Source organism: Colletes latitarsis, chromosome 9 (assembly GCF_051014445.1).
Source record: "Colletes latitarsis isolate SP2378_abdomen chromosome 9, iyColLati1, whole genome shotgun sequence".
Classification (NCBI taxonomy): Eukaryota; Metazoa; Arthropoda; class Insecta; order Hymenoptera; family Colletidae; genus Colletes; species Colletes latitarsis.
This window is the reverse complement of record NC_135142.1, coordinates 19,574,786-19,600,870: the sequence shown is the minus strand read 5'-3', so window position 1 is coordinate 19,600,870 and position 26,085 is coordinate 19,574,786. Positions and strand designations below refer to the sequence as shown.

The 26,085-nt window shown below is 34.5% G+C and overlaps 2 protein-coding genes across 3 annotated transcripts in view; both read right to left on the bottom strand.

Moving 5' to 3' along the window:
• Fucta (glycoprotein 3-alpha-L-fucosyltransferase A) overlaps positions 1–26,085 on the bottom strand; it is a 428,362-nt gene that overhangs the window by 296,593 nt on the left and 105,684 nt on the right. The gene's annotated exons all lie outside the window — the stretch shown is intronic.
• Positions 1–26,085, bottom strand: part of LOC143345931 (1-phosphatidylinositol 4,5-bisphosphate phosphodiesterase epsilon-1) — a 210,264-nt gene that overhangs the window by 145,142 nt on the left and 39,037 nt on the right. For both annotated transcript variants that reach the window (XM_076773555.1, XM_076773556.1), the window contains exon 3: positions 14,505–14,545. The gene's annotated coding sequence lies outside the window, so the exon portion shown is untranslated. The remainder of the gene's footprint in view (positions 1–14,504; positions 14,546–26,085) is intronic.

The window sequence follows — 26,085 nt, the reverse complement described above, 5'->3', positions numbered from 1 at the left end:
TTGACAATAAATAATACTCTTGGTTATTCGTCATTACTATCACACAATGCGTACAAACATAATAAAGGTACACATTTGAATACTGTAAACTAAAGATTAAACAGCTGATATGAAAAGATTCTACTTTACGTTTTCGATTTGTTGTTTAACGTAAATTTATCTACTTCTATTCGTCACAGGAGATGCTCTACACTAGGTGACTTTAGAAATTGAGTTAATCAGCGATAGAACTATACATTTACGTTTGAAACTGATACTCTTGTGTATCAAATCATTCTGGGGTGTGGCTTCAAACGATTTGAGACATACTGAGACATGAAACTACAGTACAGACACCTATACGGTTACGCCAAGTTTGATACGTGTTCAATTGCACTTTAATTACATTTGCAGGTCACCACAAACAGGAGGGAATAGTTGAAAATTATTCCGAATCTAGAACATATTTAATAACTCTTTTAAGTTGCTATCTGATGAGAAAAAACGAGACGAACAAATACTACAAAAATAATAAGAATTTAACTTCGTTTCTCATTAATAATAATGCCTAAAGATAAAGTATTCGTTCAAATTGAAGAGACTTTTATTTTAGAAATTAAGAATCACGCTAATGTGCTACTTAAAAAATAATTAAAATAATTTCTTTTGAATTTCTACGTTGTTGAGATCTCAATGGCACTCGATATGCTTAAATCGTATCCAAACGAAATGTCAACAAGTTTATTTTATTAATGCCAAGGACAACTTCGATGCTTACTTAATAAGTGCAACGCTTGGGAATCGATACATATCGATGTTAATTAGTATATTATTAATTTGGCCTCATCGTTAAAGGCTACAGAGCTGTAGACTTCAAAGCAACCGTACAAATTATATTTTATTATTTAGAAGTCAGATAAGAGGAATTGTTTTTTGCACGTTTGTATGTTTACGTATCGAGCTCGTGTTATTTCCAAAGCGATCGTAAGAAGAATTTATTTACTTGGACGGGCCCCCGATCGATCGTATTATGCAATGAAAGGTCAAGTTTTCCGTGGCGGAAAATAACGAACCAGCCGTCGTGGCGTGAACTCGCGACATCTGACATTTTCTCAGCCGTGTACAAAATTAGGAAATTATGCTCGTTGGTACGAGTCTGTCTGCAGCTGGCGAAGAGACGTAGCTGTTAGTGCGTTAAAAACGGCCCCGGAGGTTAATGCTGCGGAAATCGATAACGGGAACACGTGTACCACGAGATTACAAAGGAGGGGATATAAAGAGAACGAACCGCAAAATTGCAACCTTACAACCAACGCGACGCTCGAATTCTAAAGTTGATACATTTTTTTTGTTTTGTTTTCGTAACGCCATCGAACAGAGAAGAAGTTTTAAATTATTCACGTAATGGAACGTCGAATCAAAAATAGCTCCCCCGGGGCTCCATTGACGTAAAAACTTACGACAGTAAAGCAACATATATATAGAAAAGGACGAAGTTAATCTTGATACGGAACGAAATCGATAAGGGGTCAGACTCGACGCGAGGACTCTAATAAAAGGATCGGAATAAATCAGTTCGAATATCGTGGAATAACGAACGAACGAGAAACTAAAAAATGTACGATCACACTGTAAACGTCGTGCAAGAAAACTCGTACTCCTCTCGATTTAAACACGTACTGTTTACAAGAAAAACAATTTCTGATCCAGTTTCGAAATTTTTAGACGTTCAGATTTTTTATAGAATCGATCGTTTTGTAATTCCAGCGTGTTCTTTATCGACGAAAACGATACTTTTTCCAATTTAAACTTCAACTCGTCTCGTGCAGAGGGTGCTTTAATAATTTAAAACATCAAAGTGGACTGTGCCCCGGCAACCATCGACCTTAGAAACAATTTCAAATTTAATATTTTTCTTTTTCTTCTCCTGCAAACGGTAAACCGTATTATCCTCGTGGGATTCGAGGTAAACTGTATCGACAACTTTTCCTCCTTTTCTACGTAATCTATTCCTTGAAAAAACGGTTACGATACATGACTAAAATTTTAACTACGTTTCGAAGTCACTTAAAACATACGGAAATGTTTAAAATAACACGAAAAGAACACTGTGAAAATTATTCTTGACGCCACGAAATTTTACTTCGCCGCGTACGTATTCGTGTAAAGTACTTGTATCAGTATAGAAACGTGCATGTCTCGCCTGGTTGTACGAGCTGAAATATTTTCTGAAGATTCAGTATTTCAAAGAGTCTTTTCTAGAGAAGTTGTGTGTCGTTTCACGGGACACTGTATGATGAAAATATTTTCATTCTGCGCGAAGGCGTCGACCGGACGAGGATAACCTGGATTTTTAGGCAGTGTGTTATACAGTGTGCATTCTAAAATACAGAATCAACTAATGGGGGGAAAAAATTATGAATATAAAAAAAGATGCCAACAAAAACTAAACGAAAGTGTTAATCGCAAACCGAGCCTGCTGTAATTGATTCTACTAAACTGTTTGCGTACAATATTCGTTAATGCCTTGCTTTCCTTAATGGAAGATTAACAAGTCAATCTTATGTCGACGTCACGAGTAATTAATTATACGAATTATTGGAAGAATTTCCATTAGATGCTATACGTCCCGTATGATTTATGCACGACGATGCACCATCCTGTTTCAGCCGATTAGAGTTCATGAATGAACGATTTCGTCACAGATGCACAGATCAACGCAGGACCTGGATAAATTACCAGATTTTAATCCTTGGGATTTCTATCTTTCTGGGGTCATTTAAAAACATTTGTTTATTCAACATCCATTACCAATATCGAGATACTTCGATAACGTGTAGAAAAAGATTTTAGAAAATACCAGGAACATTTAAAAAATATCTAAAAAAGATTGGGTAACTTTACGAGGGGATGTCGACAAGTTTGTAATCCGGCCGAAGGTGGCCATTTGCAGCACTTCCTGCACACCCGGAAGTAAGGTCAAATGGAGCACAAAATACGAACTTTTTTTCAACATTTTTGTGTCTTTCAACGATGGTTGAAATGGGTTTCATATTTTAAAATACACTAGAGTATTTTTATTATTGTCATGGCCATAGTTGTATAATAGTTTTAAAAAAAACAGTAGTATTATTTTTCGAACAACTGTGAGGTAAAACGAGTTTTAAAATTATAACAAATCCTTCTGGATGCATTTAAATATCGATTAAATAAATTATAGTATCACAGTTTTCGTTTAAATGTTTATTTAAATGTCTCCCTTTTTTGGACTTTGACAAACAATACTAGGTACAAAAACGTCACTCAAGTATGGGATTTTTAAATCGATTACAAAATTCTGTACGTATAAATAATATTTACACGTGCATGTTCTCCACTTTGCTTCGTATCTCAGGAGTAGTTTATCAGGAAATCGTGAAATTCGGTTCGTTATTTCCGGGTATTTCAAATTAAAAAAAAAATAAACTTTTTTTCTCAGCGATCGTAAAATTTTTGATTAAAAGTTCCGACTATTAGAAGCGAGGAAACTTGATACGTTCAACTAACACGGAGGGAAAAAAGTTCTGCAACTACGTTGTCAGCTTTTTTTTCGCTCGCTCTTATTGTGATTGAACTTGCACGTAACGTATAACTCTCTTTAATTACTTACAAAACGCTGAGAGTGAAATTCTTGGTCCGTTTAAAACGAGTTTACGTTCATGCTGCGTATATCTCCGTAAGACCTGGATTCTTTGATAATGGAGAAGGTGACCCAGAAAACACGACACCCACACAAGATATGTATCTTGCACATGCACTAACTCCGTATTGTGCTAGCTAGCTAACGCGCGAGCGCGCGAGCGTGCACGCGAATGCAACGTACTACGAGGAATGCAATTGCATCGTGTATACGATGCATTCATCCCACGCGTACATAACGGCCCGCCCAAAGAGACACCGATTCCCGCTTTGTAACGTTACTCTCGATACTTACACACGCGTGGAATCCCTCGCCTCGATTTAGTATGCACAATACTTCAGCGAATAAAACGACGTTTGGACTCGAAACGATTTACCTTGCGTTATGTATTCGAAAAGAACGGGACGATTGGTATTTAAAAAAAAGCTTTAAAAAGCAGACAGCAGCAATAAATTGCTAACGATTGGTTTGTTAAAAGTTTTACTTTACGAAATCAAGGTATAATTTTAACGTTTTATGAACATTTTCTTGCTCCATGTTGCGCCTTGTTTTCGGGGCATTTTTTGCGAGAAATAAAGTGCAACGCGAAATTTTATATATTTTAACGAGCCCAGCTGACGCGTGTTGGCAACTCCGGAGCTCATAACAACGTAAACTTTTTTTTTCAATATTATAGAAAGCTAGTCTGCTTTTCCTCGTAAAATGTTATAAATTTCTTTATTCCTTAATATAAATACTTTTTTCATTTCTCAATATTACTTTCTGAACATTAATTGTATCTAGAAAGTGTCGCGCATACCCACATGTGTCGACGCCATTTTTCTAACGAATAAAAAATTGAAAAATATCTTCCACTCTTCGAGTACTCTACTAGGATAGAAAAGAATCGTGGTTATTCTAGTTCGCGTAAAACTACACTAATATTTCTGTATTTTGATTTTCCACAATTTGACATAACTCAAAAATATACAAATTTATTTTATATCATTTTAACTATTCTTGAAAAGAATAGTACATTATATTAATGGTACTCGTTTCAGTTATTAGGGAGTCGAATCCAGTAATTCTTAAAATGAACATGTGATTCGTAAGTTGAATGTTTCTATCACTTACAACTGGGGGAATCCCTCTTAGAGCCAGCGAAGTAGTCGAATTTCGCTTCTGCTGTACAAAAAATGAACACATCAACCCCGGAACAATGTTCATTTTACGAATCATTCTGGAAAACGTCCCTAATAAGTAGCTAGGCGGTACTTGTTGGCTCGAGGTGTCCAAAAAGATAAATTTCGTCTTCGAATCCACCAACGAGTTTCATAAATTTAAGAAACTCTGCATATTTCGTTTAATAGGGTGCACGTTTGCCAGGCAATGATGAAGAAAGAACCCTGCAAGATGTTAGTTTGCAATACGCTTTGACGAGCTCAGTGCTCCATCGGCACGTCGAGAGGGTAGTTAAAAAGAAGATTTCTTTTGTTGCGCTCATCAGCCGATCCAACAACCATTTCGCAGAAACGATAGATGTATACCGAGACAAACAATCGACAACTTCTATTTATCGTGATTCGATATGCTGTCGCGTTTCCTACGCCTATTGTTCTGCGCATAAATTTGGATTGAATGGACTGATCAATAGATCGTCTCGCATTTAAAGCGATTTATAAACCTTTAGTCTCCTCGCTACACTCAACGTATCATTGTTACCGTGTGTCGATGCATTTCCTCGTCGAAGGGTCCGCGACACTTTATAGGAAAATTATGCAACTTCCTTGGAAAACACGCTCTCGCGCTGATAAGCAGGGAGGAAAAAATATGTCGAGCATTATTTCGAGAGTTGTGTTTGTTCCACGCTCTTCGACGAGCAATCGTGAGAAATTAATTAGCACCGACGTTTTCCCGGCCGAGGGGGTCATAACAGACTTTTAAACTTCAACGATTAAAGTTTCATAATACCTACTTCGTCAAACGCGACGCAACGCGTTCATTCTTTACGAATTGAAAAATATTCCACGCCTATTGGGGCCATTTTCTTAGAAACCTAACACTTCCAGAGATATTAAGCCGTGAATATCATAAATCGTACACTGATTCTTTGAGTGGACACGATGGTCACTGGTAACCGACGCTTCGAACTTCTAACGTTTCTTAAATCGTTTAAAATAAACAAATTTTTCATTCCAATGTTTTCAAACAGATTTGTAGAATAATTACTTTTGAGCAACAAGGAAAAGAGAATTGCAGTAAAATGTTAAACACTGTGGCCTGTAGGGTTAATTGATTAAAGACGTGGGTTTGATTAGAGCAAAGTGATCGCCCTCGACTAATGGGCACTTTAGTCGCAGAATCGATCCTTCGGATGCCACGGAAATTTCGTGTGTCGCTATAGCTGGTCCTGAAGGTTGTAAACTCATAAAACGCCAGGATCTGGAAAATATGTGAACGTTGCTAACAAATTACTGTATAATTAGTAGCCTTTGCAATTATTGGGGAATAAAATTGAAAAATTTTGTACTTCTAAAACATAAAAAACAATACGCTGGATTTATAAATTTACTATCGGTAATTAAACATTAGCCACGAGTAAAACGGAATTATCGTCGAATGTTATTATATTTTTCACTGATACGTAATAGAATTTCGAGAGAATTTCGATCATTGTTATACTCAGAGGAAATTAGATAATCGTCCGGATTTTGCGATACTGATATTTAGGTCGAAATGCTAACATTGAAATGAAAGATAACGGCATTCATAAACACTTCAAACATTGTGATGGAAAATCTAATCGACTACTTTGAACACTGTTTATCGTTAAATTAATTTAATAGTGACGTTATTCCGGACCATTAATAAATAAATATGTCTGCAACTATTGCTTATACCAACTTTACATATTTTACACCATAGTATACTAATTCTTGTTTGTACGTTGGACATATTTATTAATTGTTATTTAACTGTTCGTAACACGTTGAAGCTTGAAAAGCTATTAGCCATGTTAATTTTCACTGTTAAACTTCTCGACCATTAAATTATTTTGGAACTATACATGATGTACGTAACTTGTTAAATGTTTAATATAAACAGAGTGACTACAGAAACTAAATCATGCTAGAAATCCTTTCTTAATTAAAGGTGTCGGAAATTAATAGATACAAATGCCACATTGTTTTATAAAGTAATCTTTCTACGACTGTATTTTTTTTTTTAATTAACCAATGCACTCTATCTGCAAAAAAGTATTAAGGAATGTTTTTTAAAAAGATTAATACTTTACAAGATTGTTTCTATTCTACCACCAATATATTTAAAATACTGTCTGATACGTTTTTCTTTCGTTTCTGTAATATTCTTAAGCATTTCATTGGGTTATAAATTTAAAACAAGGTCCATGCTGGAAAGATATGTTGCTGGAAGCGTACATCATTTAATTTAAACTTTCCTTGCGAACGTTAACAGTATAAAAGTCTTAGTTTCAAACAACTCAAACTAAATTCTAGTGTAACTATAATATAAAACTTTACGTAAACTTTCTATATTACCGAATAAATAAGCTAATGATGGTGACGAATTATTTTATCCGAGCTGGTTTGAAACCAGTATGAGAAAAAAAAGGTAATTTTATTTGCGTGTAACATTCAGAATAGAACGTTTAAGTAGAAATATTTAAATATCTTTCCTCATTACAGATGTATACGAGAGGTTTCAGATATATTTGTTCTATTTAAACAATAAAATATGGATTTTATTTGAAATTGCTGTCTTTAAAACGAAGGATATGTAATAGTAATTGATAACGTTACGTTTCTGTTCCATAAATTCATATCTAAAATAAATGCAAATGCGAAGCTGCGTAATCATTGATTTTGCAAGCACTCAATATGATTGAAGTATTACGTTTTAGTGATTTGTTACTTCATACTGTTCGCTGATAATATCCTATCGGTGTAAACAATGTTTCGTAATGAAATTTCGAAAACATAAATATTGGTCAAGGAAAAACTTAAATTATTATAAAAGCCATTTCTATTTACTAATTTTGTAACATTAAAAATTCTAATATTAACACGTTGACTGCCAAATCAAAACAACTACCAAGAGCAAATCAATTTTTGTGATCAATTAAGTCATTTGTCTCAAAATTCAGAATCATGTGTCACAATAAATTTCATACAGTAATTCTCGCTTTCGAATTATCATTTCCATTTCAAGTTAAGGTAGAGAAATCATCGTCCTAATGTTTATGTGTGCACAGTGTCAACGACCTATCGATTTACTACGGTCGTCTGTCGCAAGCAATAGTAACCGCGCGCCAGATCGAATTTCACTCATTAATGGAAGTTAAAATTTGTATATTTTTCGTAAAGGACAACATTACCAATGAATTGGTGGTATTCTCCTGATTAAAATAAATCCAAACACGACCTTATTCGAACTACCTTTAATTATACGCGATTAAGTGGTTTTAGGAATAATTAGAAAATCCTATAATTAAACATAGTCTCAATGCAGTCGTGTTTGGACTCATTTTCCATAGAAAATCCTCGCCAATCCATTGATGATACACTCATAACGATATAATGAAAAATATGTAACCATTTATTTTGCATTAGCACGTAATTTTGTCTGTAGTAAAATTTAATTTATTTAGTAAATTTAACAAAAGTATGATACTAAAAGAAGTCACGAATAAAAAGAAGAAAACAACGACCGTATATGCTATTATGTTTGTTTGGATTACATGAACATAAATTTAGAAGTCCCAACTGCACTTCGTTTCTTTGCATGCTGTATTTCACCGCGCTAATGTTTACTTTATATACATAACACCGTCAGTTTATGCAATAAAGAACTTTAATAAATAAATATATTTTGTATATTGTTTATTTTTTAGATAAAAACTGTTTATACTATTTATCTCCTTTGTTCGAATCAACGTCTAAGAGAATTAATATCCAATGCTGCGAGATCCCTTTAGGAGAGAAGCATCTTCTTCAGGAAAAACCATAAGCTCGCGGTAGAAAAATAACCGGAAAAATCAGACATCGCGAGTGGCTTCGACGGCGCAGTGATTTACGTCTCTTAAGATGACGGAGAATGACTATGGCTCGGCTTCGAATCCCAGCAGAGTAGACCTGATTGCTTCTTGTACGCTTGCACTTCATCGATAACAAAAATTGGAAAACCATTCAGCCAACACGATGGATCGTATAAGTACATTGTCTCGTATTTGACGTATTCTACCCTGCTACAACAACCGTTCTCCAACGATTCTACGTACTTTGCATCGAAGAAACACGCCGTTATCTTATTCGATTAAAATATTCTGCATGCAAAATTAAATAAAAAAACGTGCAATGAAATTTTTTCACAGGAGGTTTCCCTTTCAAGGAAATTGATTTCCAAGCTTTTTTGGAGGCAGGAATGCCTTTTATTAAAAATACTTCGCGACTGGATCTCTTTTTTTAGATTAAAATTTATAGAGAACAAACAAGGTTTTAAATTTAATTTTCAACCAACTGTGTCGTAAATCCTTTTTCTGTAAAAGCAAGTGTAAGTAGTACCTGGAAAATACTTTTGCAGATTATTGTTGCAAATTTATAGTATTTGTTATCAATATATTTCAATATATAATAGCTATCAATCCTGACATCAAATATACTATTTTCTGAATATAAAATACGAAGCTATGCATAGAGGAAATACTTCTTTTTCTCTCTGAAGAAATATTTGTCCTTTTTACAAATATATCTCCTACTAGAGATTTCTATATTTCGAATCTAGATGATTGTAAAATTATTATTAAATTGCTCGTTAATCGAAAATGAGTGCAAGTCTTTTATATCGTTTCCCGAGAGAAAAGAAATTTATTAAAACGTTCCGAAGCAAAAGATAACTTTATGAATCTCTTTTCTCAAATGGCTACTCACACGGAGGAGAAAAATCGTCCCTTTCCATAAAATTTCCCGACAACAGAAATTTATTGGAACGTTTGGGAAATATAAGCCGATGACAGACGGCTAGAGGACAGCTGCCGGAAAACGAATAACAGGGTGCACATTTTCCACTTTCCTTTCTTTTGCGCATAAATCATTACAAATTGCGCGACAGTTTGAAACAAATTACGCGTTGCCTCTAAGAAACATCGTAGGTGTGGTATTCTGAACCATTTCGAACAGGAATCTTGCATGGAAATTCATATGACGTTCCTCTTTCTGAGCAATATTGTTTTACAATAGAATATATTGCCATTTCTAAGAAAAAATTGATAATTATTGGGAATAGGGATAGAAGTATAAAATATATTGAAATATTTTCAATGCTGGATATTATATTCTGCAGGATTTGTCATTGCAAAGAATTATAAACATAGATGCCATAATGGATATACGACGTACCACTCAAACCTAAAGAAACGTAATCAGTTAAGTGGATAGTGACACAGCGATCGAAAGAATAAGATTAAGTGGCTGCACATGACGGCGACTGATAACCTCTGACTAGCGAAGTCATGTATACGTGACAGCGGCCGTCAAAGTAGATTAATCGATTCGGGAAACCAAAAGTGGCCCTTACGTTTACCAAACCCCGCCATCTTTGGAATTTTGTTTATGGAAAAATGCTCCTCGACAAAATTGAATGTTAAGATATTGTTCTGAAATTTAAAAGAATACCTAGGAAAACTTCCTTTTCTCTACATAAAAAAAAATAAAGATGTTTTTGAACTAATGTCAATTATGTAAAAACAATACTGTCGAATTTATTTAATAAAAATAAAATAATTCAATAATTCTTTAGATCAAATTCTTTAGACTGAATAAGACCTACCTATTTCAATTTGTATTAAATTTCTTAATTTATGTAACCCGTGTCAAAGTTGAGTTTGCACAGTCAAGTCGTACGAAACTCGTCGTTTAAAGGGTCGCAATAAATTTTAAATTATCATTATTCTTGACCAAACTACACTAGAACTCCATTAATCGGAACTAACGTCGTCACGGTACATGGTTCGCCGAACATGTTGTTTAGCTCCTATTAGGTATACGAATCAATAAACAGTAGTAGAAGGGATAATCCCGTAGACTCTTGTTAACCGAACTACCTAGTTAGCCCCGATCTGTTCGTATAAATGGATTTCTACTGTCCATTGACACAATTTAGAAGGATCGAACACGTGGAGATTAAAGGAAAATCAATAAATATTTCGAATGGTTACCTAAATCTTGCAACGCCAGCCAGTTCTACCGCTGGGGCATTGCACAATGAATTCTTTGTCTTAGGAAACCGACCAATAAATCCTGCGTCCTCTTGTCTACTCCAGGCTCACGGTGCGTCAATTGCCACAGAAAGCAGTCCGACTAGAATGCTTTCTGGAGACAATTAGCTGGTACTTTCCAGCCCTACCCAACTTCTCAAGAAAAGTATTACGGTCCATAACTGCGTCTAATGAGTGTTTCAAAAATAGCATTGTTCCTTTCGTTTGCATTGTAACCCGGATACGTATCTACAACAAAAACCTTGATACATTGTCTTCCATCTTTACAACTAAAGGAATTATTCGAATTGATTGAAATTGATTCTTGGAATAATTTCTTTCAGAATCTTTGATTATGGAATTTTGGATTAAACTACGTTAATAATTTTATCTCACGTTTAGAGAATTTTATTCGATGATAAAATAACAAAATAATCAAACGTACGTTTCTAACTTGAATCTTTTACAATATTAACAACGAATTTACTTGCAATCTTAATAGAATCTTAATAAACTTCGAGTCGAAGAAGTAAACATATTTGGATGTTCTGAAGATTTCATTTCGACGAAATAAATCTTTAGAGTGTAAATACTTTGAATAACGAAACGTAGGAAAATGCAATTATGAAGGAACTTGATGGTTCCAGATAATTTCCGTTATCCGTCGTTTCACACAATTTTATAAGAATTTGATCCCCGGCTGCAAATAGGATTCTTTTTCCGAGAGAAGCTGGAAAATAGACGCAAGAGGATAGTTTCTATGCGAAGGAGGACGTTACATTTTGTCCAAGCTGTTATAGACACGCGGCTGCAGCCACTGTGTTGCACCGCTATTGTGAACGTCAGGAAAGATACAAAATTCGCGTTGCATTCTGCGTATTAAGAGCATACATGCAAGTTAGTCCTATTATTACGTCTTTATTTTAAACAGAACAGTAACGAGTAATCCAGTTTCTACTTCTGCACAAAAGGTGCAAAGCTAATCGGATTTCTAGTTTCTCTTAACCAGTAAACGTTTACATTTCTCACTGAAAAGCTTCGTATAATCTTTGTATATTACACTAAACGACCGGAATAAATGTATAATTTCTTTCTGAATTTCTTAAAAACTCTCCGAGGAAAATCCATCATTTTTAATATTCATAAAATCAAAAACGAACGTATAAAATATTTTTTTCCATTTGACACAGATACAAGTAAATGAAAAATAGAAGGACAAGAGTTTACGAATTACTATTTTGCAACCTAATTCTACAAATAAAGATTCCTATGTAAACAAACAGATTTACAGAAATGTTTTTTTTTCAAACCATTCGTTTTTCTTAACGAGGGAATATACTAACGTTTTCATGCAGTGATAACGCGAATATAAACGATACAGGACATTCGTTTTTATTATTCTCGCAATTTCTCTTCCCTGCGCAGAAATAAACTTCACTGCAAGGACGAAAAACTGAAGTAGATCAAATTTTTATCTAAAATTCATGGAAGTTTCGCGGACAGTGTAATATCGGGACGAACCACGAATGCATGTTCGAGAGTTGAGTACGCCGCGAATATAAATGGCGCAACATTCTTGCCATAACTGCGCTAAAATTCAAACGAAATGCTCGCGGTCGTAAATTGTTCGTTTTACAGCCTTAAATCGAAGTACGACTCTACGTATGCCTGTATTTGTACGAAAACGTTTTGAAATTAAACGCACCGTGCTATTCTTAAACGAACAACATCCTGTTTCGCTCATTGTGCAATAAACTGCGCGTGAAGTCATTAGCGTGTCCCGAATATCGAAACTTTAACAAAGTAACGAACACAGTCGTCAAAAAACGCTAAAACCGTACAATTTTATTTTTACCAAATGGGAGAATTAATTAAAACAAAATCTAATTATTCGAGCATGGATTCGAAGTAAATTTTTCAAACGGAATAAAAAATTTTAATAAGGGCCAGAAGGAAACAAAGTTTAACGAATTAGTAACGGGATAATCGGTGCAGTTCTTGTGGAAAATTCCTCTACCGGTTTCTTAAACATTGTGAATATTTGAAAAAAGAATCTCTAGAGTAACTACAGAAAGGCATTCTGACTGAAGGGATCTGAATATGAAATGGAGACGATCCGCGGGAACAGGAGAATCCACTTTTCCAATATCGCGAGAAATTGAAAGAGTAATATTCGCGTTCATATCGAGTTCATTAGGTGAGAATATCTTCGACTGGCAATCCGGAAATAAGGAAATGATGTGTTACGATGGCCATTAATAATTTCTGGCTCGGTCTCTGAAATTTCTAGTTTCTCCAATATCCTGAACCGCGAATATCAGAAGCCCGTATAGACACGGAAAATTACATCGTTTCTGATGCAGCACTATCTAACTCGACTAAAAACCGCAAATTCAAAAATCGATCGTTTCGCCTGGCTTTGAGACGAGTGCCATACAGTTTGTTCAGTTTGCTTGAACAATTTCCACCATCGATACTTGTTACGAAATTTGTAATTTTCGGTTGGAACATTTCATTATGTCATGAATATTCGTTAATTGGTTCTGCAATTAGGACGACGATAATTACGAATGGAAACTTTGGAGTAATGGAGCTAATATAGTTACGTTGTTTTCGACAACCTTCTAACGACACGCGTGCAATTTGTTTATTGTCTACGACGTCGATGTAATGGGAAATTATTAATTTGCAAGGCGTATTACTCTCATTGTGCGTAAAAACAAGCTCGAAATGTCAGTGAACCAGAGTCGTTTTACTAGAAATTGTCATTGTAGGCTGTCTATTATGCATTATAGGATTGATAAATGAGAAGTCTCTAATTTTATTGAACCGCCATTCCCGTCAATCAAATTTTAATAATAGAGTATTACTATGTAATAGTGGAATGTTAACGGAATTTAAGGGATTATTCAATGTCTCTCTTCCTGAAATATTAATGGAACACTTAATCAGAAATTCTAATTGTACTTGCTCCTTGAAAAAACTCATTGAATTATTAATATAATTTACATTAAGAATATAATAATTAACTACGTTTGTCAGGCATATTTATATTCCAGCATTTTATACTTTCAAATTAAATATCAGTCGTGCACTTTGCTCTAACTTCGTCTCATATTATAGAAATTGCAAAATATTGTATATAGCAATACAATCCTTTGAGAATGTCTATGTACTATTTTTTTTTTTACAGCTGTAAAAGGCTATTGCAATTTATTTCAGAATATATCTACAATTATACGTTTAAAGAAAATGTGAAAAAAGTATGTAATTACGTGGCATTCATTTTTACGCAGATATTATTACGTATTATTAAATTTTAATAATTGAGTAAAATACGCCAGAAGAACACGTTCGACACGTTTTACTTCGTTACGAAAGGTAAAAGAGGTAAAAAAATCATGAAAATTTTGAAAAGTCTAATTGTTCGCGTTTTACTAACCATTTTAATATGAGAAATGGTTTCTTCGCTATTATAAATTCTAAGATATTCTTCAATATTAAACCTGGAGGATTAATAAAATTTTGGCTCGATTTGCATAATTTCTGACATACAATGCACAATATAATTGAACCAAATAAATATGTACTCACAGTAATGTGTTTTCCTTTCCCAGTAAATGCGCCAACTTTGTCTGTAAATAACAAAATACCAAAATATAATATATATTGATAATAAAATAATTAATATCTAAAAATCGACAGGGTATATAAGTTTAGTTTTAATGTAGATTTAAACCAAATGCTTTTCTAATTTAGTAACTATCAAGCACAAATCCTTTACAGGTGCAAGGAAATAGAAATTGATATTGCATCAAATTTTTAAAATGTCACATCAACATCTTTATTAAATAAATTTCTAAAGAGCACCCGTGACAGGGTCAAAACGTTAAGGTTAATTGGTCTCGCTTTCCTTGCATCCGTAAACCTGCTATAATCAATACTTATTACGTAACATTGAACACTTTTAAATTCGCTCCTCTGATAATTAATCGAAAGAATAACTCGGAAAAGTTTGGTCGTAGAGAGCACTCGGGAAAGAGGGAAAAAGATTTATTATCTACTTCCATGGTTTTGGTACTCCTCGAAAGAATATAACTTCGTTAAGATTAAGGAACAATGAAGACCACAAAACTTTCAAACTAAACTGTTCATAGTTATGACATATCGTGCATAATCCGATGATTCAAATCTTTTCCTTATATTATTATGAAAATCACTCGTCACAAAAATTCATTTAAATTCGATACTCTCGCCATAAAGGACAAAACAGTGCAAACAACTCTGCTCGGATAAATAACAATGCAACTTTGATACAAATAACAAAGGTTGAAAATTGTACGCGAACGAGAACCGCCATAGAAATGGCGCGTCTATAGCAATTTGAGTGATAAATACACTTGGCCTCGTCGGAAAGTCGAACGGCTAGGACTCGTAAATTTCAACTAATTGCATGACCAGACTGTACTCGAGTGACTAGCCCACGAAAATTGTAGGCGGTAAACAAGGCAAATGGAAAGCAGCGATAGACATAAAACGGACGAATAAAACTGACAATTCTCGAGGTCGGATTTCCCAAGTCTATCTTTACGTATCAAGGGCTTTCGATTCCCGCTGGAACTGCTCGTTAGCTTTTGCTCAAATAAAATGTTTCGGCTGGAAATATCTCCGGGGAGACCTTCTTATCCGACGCAGTAACGCGACGCCATTTTACTGGTACCGGGTTTTTGCTAGCACGTCCGTTCGTACGCCAGGCGTCCTCGCCATATTGAATTCGTGAGGAACAAGAACGAGTCGATGCTGAAATAATGCCCTAAATTATTCAATTTCTTGTTACGCTTGACGGGTCTCTTTAACGTTCGATACGCAGCCACTGTCTATCGGATTATCACGATTTCTGTCCATTAGAGTGTCACAAAGTTATCGCCACCACTTCCTGAAATTGCTCGGTGTTATCTAACGTCCTACGATCAACCATGACTCAGCCACTCGTGAATCATCGAAGCAAAAGCAAGAAAATTTTGTAAACAGTATGTATCACACGAGAAACAAGACTGGATCGTGAAGAATTATAATATTTATATAATTGAAGCAGCTTTCAGAAATATTTGTGTATTTAAATCATATATAAGATAATTTATTAAAATGTGTATGTTTGTTTAGTGATTATGTAAAACTGTTAAGGTTGTAATTTAATGAATTTTCAGATTGCATTCCATATGTTTAAAAATGCTGCCTCATTTTTCAGCCCAATCACTTTTATTTTCGCGAATAAGCTTGCCCGGTGGCAGGACAGTTTCGAAACGCGTATTAAAAAATATTGGTTTAAAATTGGACAACAGCCCGACGCGTGGACGGCATAGAAACTATCAAGTCGAAAAGTAAAATGTTTTCCATTCACCATCATCGCCTCTATATTCTTTGAATCGTTGCGGGCGTCATTTGACCGAGGCGGCTCGAAATAAATGGCCTGATGATTGAATCGACCCCTCCGTTCGTTTCGCGTCGCAACTGAAAAACAATTCGACGTATCGATGCGCGTTGCTCGTCGCCATTAGCCAAGGACGATTGTTAATTGATTTCTTAAATTAGCCCCGTTCGTTGTTGCTTCGAACGTGCAGAAACGGATAAAATGTGCCAGTCCGGCAAGGTGAATTTGAATAGACCGGCACATGAATGGGAGACGAAAGGAAGACGAACGCAAAAATACGGGCACATTTGACGAGAGAACGGAAGAGAATGGAAACGGAGGGTAGTCGAAGGGGAAGAGAAAAAAAAACAGAAAAACAGTTTCGATATGAGAAGGCGAATTGTACGAGGAGAGAAAAACAGAAATGGGTTCAGCAGTTAATATCGCAGCGAATGGAAGAGCAATCGGTATGAAACGAAGCGGAATGACCTTATTGCCTGGGCCGAGTGTAATCTACAATTGATTCGGTCTGTTACTACAATTGACTATTACCGATTTGTGGACTTGAATTTGCTCCCCGGAGTTTTCTGTTTCTTTTGATGTTTTGTTGCATATATATATTTTTTTTATTGGTTAGAGTATCGGAGATAGCAAACTGTATTTGCTTGGAATTTATTACACGAATTGATCTTTATATTCGTTTCTAGTGACATTTTTACAGACGTCGTAAATATAAGGAACACAGTGGACGAATAGAATCTATGGTACGAACTCTGTGTACGCGAGATATTCGTCCCTTTTGTCGATCAAACGTAATTGCAACATGTACGTCAACGAATAACATATCAAATTGAAAGCTTTAATTTAATAGAGCAAGAATTTTGCTATTTCTGCTAATATTTTCAATAGAAGTTAACTGAAGTCAGCGTTTCGATTTTAATTACACAATATGTTGCAATATATTGCAAACTAGCTATAAATATAATTACATACAGATTGCAAAAACCATAAGAATTTTAAAATACTTGCTGAACCTAGTCATACCAGCTGACACAAGTAGATCTAAATTAATATTTCGCAAGAAGAATTAAATAAATAAAAACGTCGATTCGCAATTAAGTATATTTCTCGTACAACGAAATTGAAGGGAACAAGGTGGAAGGTTTATTTATATAAATACATTTCTCAGAAGACGGCAAAGATATCGACAAGAACGATTCGTAACTAATGAAAGAAAGATTCAATTTTAGATCACAATTTTTAAGATACACAGAGATTGCAGAAACCTGGGTATAAGATACGGTCGCCTTGTTACGTACTATTTTTGAAGAGCAATTGCTGTCATTATTGACGCGTCGGTGGCCTAACTGGACGAGAGATTAAGAGAATATTCTAATCTGACACTTTAATAAAACCCATATTTTTTTTACATTCTCTTGTAGCCGAAGTTCTCTGAAACATGCTGAACAATTTTCACTGAAAATTTAATAGATTGACTTTTTTGAGTTTTAAAATTTTCTTTATTTATTTTTCAAAAAGGATGTTTAGAAATGTTTGTATATTTTGAAAAAGTTCATGTACCTCGAGAAAATATGTATAAATAATAGTGAAAAAGGTCGAAGCGACATCCTACATAGTTTTCCTTTTACATAATGTCAAACTCTCCCTACATGTTCCGTTCTCAGACTGAAACTACCCATGTAAGGGCGAAGAAGTTGCTTTGTCGACACGAAATTCTGCGCAGCAAGATCACGTGTACTTTTAACATCTTACTGTCTTGTCCTCGATAACGATCGACGTATTGCAAACTCACGGCGAGGCGGTCATAGTTAACGTCATCGCTAAATCTACAACTCCTGGACAACTTCATGCATCCCATCACCGCGTGATCAGGCTGCCTTCACGCGTGACAATGTGGGCGGAAGTTGACATTATTCGAAGACAGCCCCACGAAGGGATTCAGTCATCGATTTGTCTATCGTGTCACCACCATATTAAGCGATTTTATATTTAACAACCGCCTCGGAGGGAACTTCTCGAAATCTTCCGAATGTCCGAGCACCAAAAGCGATTTAATTTTTCGAATCGTAAGAACTTCGAGAGCATTTGAATTCTTCGCAACTCGCGAACCGGCGGTTTTCACATTTTTTGGGAAACGTTACGAACAAATAACTGGGGCTTGAGAAAGTTTCAAGTAGAAAATTGTAAAAAATAATAATACGAAATTACAGTATATAATGTAAAAAAAAAGTATAAAAGATATAAGAAAAGGCATTAATCTTGAATTAATAAATTTTAGATACGTTCGAACTCTTCCTGAGTACTTTGTTTGGGAGAAACAAGAATTTTTAAATGTATATAGATTCCCATCATAGTCACATGATTTCGTATTTAATATTACCAAGTAAACTATTCCCGTCATCTATATTTTGAAATACATAAATACTCGTATATGCATTAATTCTTTTCAGCTAGAATAATATATTCGTTGTGAGCGTCGAATTATTTTTTTAAATCGAGTACGCGTCGTCTAATAAATACGAGCGCGGAAACGTATGCTTTTCCCTCTGACTTTTTTATAATTTAGAAATGAAAGGGTTAATTAGAGAAACTCGAGCGAAAAACGCGTTTGAATCGCGGGTTCGAAAAGGTTAAGCTTTAGCCAGTGAGAATTACGACACGTGGGAAATGCAATGTGGTTGGGAAAAAGACGATGAAAGGACGCGAAAGAGCGAACAGTAATACCGAGTGTCACAGGCGATAATGACGCCACCGTGTAATCATGAAAGTCTGGCGACGAAAATGGAAGGTCGAATCGGTAAAACAAGCAAGGAATTGCGAAGCATCGCGAAACCTGTGGATATGGCTGAAACAGATTTACTCAACGGGACCCGTGAGAAAGGTAATATTCCTCTCTAGCGCCGCGTGTTGAGCCGAATACAAGACGACGAAGATACGAGCCGAACACGCAAGGAAATTTTTCGATACGGTCGGGAAACTCGAAGAAATGGAGGTAATCGTAAACTCGGTTACTTCCAATAATGTTACTGTACAGTCTGTGAACCGTATTTCGATTTACCACCGCATCGCGCAATATTTATCGACGCGAGACGTGTGAAAAATTAAGATCAGACCGTCCGTCATAGAAATTCGGTCGAAATTGCACTCAAACGCCAAAGGAACAATAACTTATCCGTGACCAACCTTTCTTTTAATGCTATGTTTGCTGGAAAGAATTCTTACGAAATATTTTCGTATTTTGAAATAATAAAAACCATTGATAGAGTTTTGAGATAAAATTGAAGAAATAAATAAATTGCCTTTAAATTACAGTCCAAAATATATTAAGGATATAATGAAGTAAAAATTGAGATTGTAACCCATAAGAATAATTATTAAACAATTTTTTAAAACAAGGTCGATCCTGAAGACCTCCAATGTAACTCGAAACGACAATGTGAAAATCCATAAAGGAATTTCATTTTATTGCAAATATTGTAAATATTTTTAATTATAAAATTCATTTTATGCTTTTCAAACATTTGTACGACCTCAAAGAATTGTAACGAAATCAATAATTTAAAAAGCTCAGCTTCAAAGCGAATCGATGAGACAACGTTTTAAAATTGAGTATAAATATTAATAAATTATGAAAAATAGTAACGTACCTGACCGTTTAAATATGAAAATATAAAAATGTGTACGTATCACTTTGAATTAATTTAACGAGAAATAGAAATGAATTTAATTCTATCACAGTTTAATTCGTTCGAGATACGGACAAGATGTCAAGTACCAAACTGTTTAATCTGTCAGAGACACGAATGAATCGATGCTTCTGAACTGTTTAATCCACTGTAAATATGCAAGGGTTTACTTTTTCACGTGCCATTTTCTTCTCTCTCTTTCGCTGTTATACATTGCTTAGTATCTAAAGTGGAAGTCTGCTTTTAATATTCTAATCGTTCTTATCTCTAACGATTTTATATAAAGCAACGTTTCTTTATCGAGAACAAGTAATGATCATTGTCGATTAAAATGTAAACGTAATACCAGCGAATCGACGAGTGTAAACGAAACGAAATTTTACTGAGAGAACCGTAACGCGAGATTGTGTATGTGTACAGTGTTTCGAAGTTTATCATGGGCGACGTAGTTTTAACGTGAAAAATGAAAAAAGGTGTAAAATACTTTTTTCCCCCCCAAAACATAAAAAGAGTACACATTTTTTAAACCGTTCCTCATTATTTTACTCCATCGTGACAGGTTTGTTGTTCTTTTTCCCGCAATTAATTTTTTCCAAATTCTAGACTTCTAGTTAATAACAAGCACACTAAACGTGACTTCAGTTTTTCATTTTTTTTTTTTAATTTTCTAACTAAAAAAAACAAGATAAACATGTGGACGTCTTCAGAGATGTAATTGAAATTCCAAAAGAAAATGAATCTTTCAAATATTAATCTTTCTATTTATAACTTTAATTATTTATCTTTCATTTTAATATTATTTTGCTCTTTTAGAGTTATCTATTTTTCACATTTATTTAATTACGTTCAAGCATAGGAAAACAAAATTATATTTAAAGATTATGTGACCTACAGGCACTGATTAGTGTAAATTACCGAGAAAAGAATTTTTTGGAGATTAGGAACTACTCCGAGCCGCTCGCTAAGCTACTCAAAATCGTATTCAAAGAATTCAAATGCCTGTTAGCATTTGGTATCCTTCGAAGCGAGTACAATGCAATCTGTGCACGTTTTCCTCGCGAAGCATGTAAGTATTGGCTTTGTGAAAACGGGAACAAGGAGAATTCTCGTAAGGCGTTTCACGATCTTAGACAATGATATAGTGTCCCGAAGGACGTTGTCTGTATACAAATGTAACCGTGAATCTGGTTTTAAGTGGTGTAATGAAAATCTTCAAATTGTTCTTCGTCAATCTGTAGAAACATTTACTGCAATTACTGGACGCGATAATATTCATTTTGAGCCTCAGGAAAAACCCATTAAAATTTTTAGATATTACGTTACACTGTATGATTTATGGAAGGCGAATCATTTCCGAAATATATAACAAAAATTCAAAGATACATAAAAAATGTATTATTCGAAGAATGACAGCTTTTAAAATTAATCATTTTCAAGATACTCGGCTTAATAATACTAATTATATTTGTTATAAAGAGGAGATTGTTACAAAATAGATTGGAGTATGTTTGTGAATACGTTCTTACATCAACTCTATTATATCTTTGTGTGTTTCTCATTTTACAAATCGAAATTTCGCGAGAAAATAATTTACTTCGGCAACTGGGTATAATCTGAAACGGAAAATTATTCTCCCAACCTCGACTGTTCAACGAATCACTCGGCATTTGCAAGTAACTTTATGTTTTTAAAACTTCCTTAACTCTGCTGTTCTCCTTCAGTCTATGTGATTTGAAATGAGATTTATACTTTGATAAGTACCGACTTTCTTAACCACTTTCGGGAGACTGGTAAATAAGTATACGTTTAGTTTTCAAGTTATCTTAAGTACTGTAATATAAAAGTGATCGCTCGAATTGTAAGTAGATATTCAGGAATAAATTCCAACTACTTTGCAATGTTGACAGATTCCTTGAATCAATATTAGGTTGAACTTTTTTTCTATTTCACATGAGGTAATGCATACCTACTTAAACAGACTAATATTTGTCTTTCATATTTAGGAACCGTATACCTTTATACTCCACGTAACATTATTACAAAATTTATTAACTCATAACTAAAACAGAGGATAATTTCAGACATGATGATCTATATGCAAATATCTTTTGCAATCGTTTTGAAAAAATTCCCCTGATGGTCACTGACAAATCTTTGTCAATTTTATCCTAATCGTAAGTATGGTTGCAACGTGTAAAAATTACTTTGCTATCTTCAATATATAATTACTCGATATGCTGTATAATTCTATTAATCCTATGATGATTGCATCTACGCGAATTTTATATTTTGTGACTAGTGTTTCGCGTCAGAATGCAAATATTAACATTGCTAGTAATGTAGTCAGAGATACAATAGCGTGAAAAAAAAGAAAAAGAAATCCAATCGAGAGCAGAGAGTTGATTTTATTCGGCATGCATTTTGAGAAATAAGTAGAGATACGAATGTCAGGACACGATACCTACTTGCCAAACGGATTTTCACGAATTCGTCAGACATCTTGCCGGACTTTTTTTATGATCCCGCGATATGGAAAATGCAGTGCACGTTCGCGCTCGAGATCTGCACATGACAAGCGTTTCAAACACGCACATCCGTAGATATCGAGTGCACCATCAAAAGGAGAGACAGGTACATATTTGGAAGCAGACAGGAAAATGAAGAGAATAAGAGAAAGGAAGCGTTTCGAACGCAACGGAGACAAAGGGGAACGGTAATTACTAAACAGAGTTAAATTAAATGAATTATTTAAACGTAAAAATCAAAGTTCTGCGTATCGATTCTCTCATTGAAATTTCTTTACGATCCCCCCAGGAAACGACCATGAAATTTAAACGGAACGTTACTTTGAATTTTTATATTTACTAAGCGTAAAGATAAAATTGGCTTTCGTGAAAGGAAAACAATTTTTTCGATGTTCGAAACTCTCTGAAATGGCGAATGGTTGAATTATTTAGTTGGGACAAATTATTTCGGAGTATTAATTTTTAGGGGCTTTCGACGTATGTAGGAGCGAGGGTGAAAGTCGAAACAAGATTTAAAAAATTGTCTTTGGAAGTAAGAATCAGATTAGGCGACGCGAGATTCGGCTAATGCTGAATAAGTATGAGTCAGAATGGAAACGTTTAGTTAGAAAGGTTGGTATAGTGGTTCGAACAAATATAGCCGTCTCGTAAAAACTGTAGGGAGCGAAAGGCGGTAGTGCCTTTGAGTGTAGGGCGTCAAGAGTTTGGGGATGAGTATGCCGAAGTGATCCTTTTTGGGCACTAGAACATTAAGGGCACGGATATCACAATGCGGACAAACGTCGAGGGCAGAAAACAGTGTGGAGAAAATCCAGATAATTTCGTTTCCTATTTCGAAAAAATTACAGACCAGAAAAGTCTCCCCAAAACAATTTTAATGATCCGCAAATAACTCGTTCGAAGGTTTAAAAATTAAAAAGTATATTCGTTAGGTATTAGTATAAATTCGTGCAATAAAATAAGAAACGATAGAAATAAATATTTTTTGTTAGAAATTTGGCGTCTTTTATATTTATTTAGAAAAGAAAGTAGAGAGAAAAAATGTCGAGGCGATTGTGGATCTGTCTATGTACGATGGAATTTAGTGGGCATCGTCTGTGTTATGTGTTATTAGTGTTGTTGCATGCCTGTCACGTTCTTAGGATTCCATTCTTTGCTATGGCGCATCCTTTTCCCAGGTCCTGAACCCGTGTCCTAGATGGACTTACGAGCGATGCGAAACGACTGCAATAATGGCCGAAAAACGTCCATTCGTTGGTAATGTTCAAAGTGAGAAGACATAGAATTTCATGGAGTTTGCAAAAGCATAGAAACTGGGATTCTTCGAAATCAATCAGGGTTGACATCAAATTGTTATCGCTTGAAAAGATTACTCTGATAATGACGAGAAGCATTGTGGCCAAGTTGGTTTAGAAATTTGCATGCAATAAAAAAATCAATGTTCTGAAGTGGCCAAGCCAGGGTCGTATCTATGTGGTTAGATGCCACATATACCAATTTACTACGATAATAAATAAAACGTAACTTACAAAATTAAAATGAGTATCGTGTTTGAGAAACTTGTAACAATTTCTAACGATCGTGGTCTCCGTGAAACAATAAATTCTTGTATTTTATAAAATAAATTATTCGTACGACGCGATTCATCAGCAATTTGTATTAAGAAAAATTCTAGTAAAAAGTTATTTATGACCCGATCTAATAAAATTATTCATCGTGGCTTTACAATGCGAACCATTTTTACGTTTGTATTGCTTTCCAATGGCAATTAATCACCTACGGTAATACTCTTAATTGCTGGTAAGGGGAAAGGTTTTCACAAAGACGATATTCCGACAATCGATCTTTGTGGATTTAGAGATTGCGCGAGACTTGTTGCAATTGTTCTCAATTATTGGAATTTTTCTTCGATTTCGCTGTGTTTAAAAGAAACTCGTTGCACTTAAATTCGCTAATTAAAACACACTCGTTCCTATCTATGTTATTGGTTTTCGATAGAAAAAGCCAATTATGCTTCTCTGTCGAACGTGTATCGCGCATTTTTCCGCAAGTTTCGATTATAAATAGTAAAAACATATAAATTAAATTACACAGAGCGAATAAAATATGCTTCGAATGAATATTATTAACACATTAACGACGGAGAATTTTTCCTAAAACTTTCCTATACGATGATTTTAATGACATAGAATTCCTTCAACATGTGTATGCTAAAAATGTGATAAGTATTTTTGTAATTAATATAGTTTATCAAAATTTTCAGGAGCTATACAGGGTGTTCGGCCACTTCTGGGAAAAATTTTAATGGGAGATTCTAGAGGCCAAAATAAGACGAAAATCAAGAATACTAATTTGTTGATGGAGATTTCGTTAAAAAGTTATTAACGTTTAAAATTCCGCTCGTACTGAATTTTTTTCTCGAAAATGCGCAGGATTTCGGGGATATGTCTATTCACCAAAAATTATTATAATTGGTCCCTGCAATCAAAAATAATTTTTTTAGAACGATTTGAAATTTTTTACTTTTGTCGAAAAATTTCACATCTCGAATTTTTTTCTTGAAAGTGGGTAGGATTTCGGAGGTATGTCTATTCACCAAAAATGATTGTAATTGACCCCCTCAACCAAAAATAATTTTTCAAGATCAATTTGAAATTTTTTTTTTCGTCGAAAAATTTAGGCACCTACCCCCTTGTCGATTTTTCTTTAAAATTCGTTTCTGTTTTTTAGTAATTTTGTTTGACGCCCTACAGAAAAGTTGTCTAATACTTCTTTGTAGGTACCTATGAGCTCTACTTCAGAAAAAAGTTTCATTGAAATATATTCACTATTGTAGGAGTTATGGCTGTTTGAAAATTGGATCATTTTTATGGAGTTTTTCTCATTTTGCGGGGTCAAGGACCAACTTTTCGAATATTTTTGCGCTTTGTACATATTCTCCATCAAAATACGCGTAGTTTGCTTTTTTAAACATTAAAATCGTCCAATCCGTTCAGGAGTTATGGTGTTTTAAAGATACGCATGAAATTTCGAGGAACGATTTCTGGTCTGAAATTAGATTTTCGGTCAGGAATTTTTTTCTCGAAAATGCGTAGGATTTTGGGGGTATCTGTAATGACCAAAAATGATTGTAATCGACTCTTTCAACCTAAAATAATTTTTTTAGAACGATTTGAAATTTTTTAATTTAATTTGTTAATAACTTTTTAATGAAGCCTCAGTAAAAAAATTGATATTCTTGATTTTCGTCATATTTTGGCCTCTAGAATCTCCCATTAAAATTTTTCCCAGGGGTGGCCGAACACTCTGTATATGGATAATAGAATTGTTTTCTTGCGTCGGCGAAATTACTAAAAAAACACTCATTTTTCGTAAAACGAGAATACTCGTTTCCCGTCGGTAATATGTTAATATGCGGTTTCTATAATAAAAAACGAAACTTCTCTTATCGCTTTCTAAAATATTAATTTAGTAGATTGGATAGAAATTAAACTTGTCGAATCAGAACAATACTCATTCTGATGTATTTCATT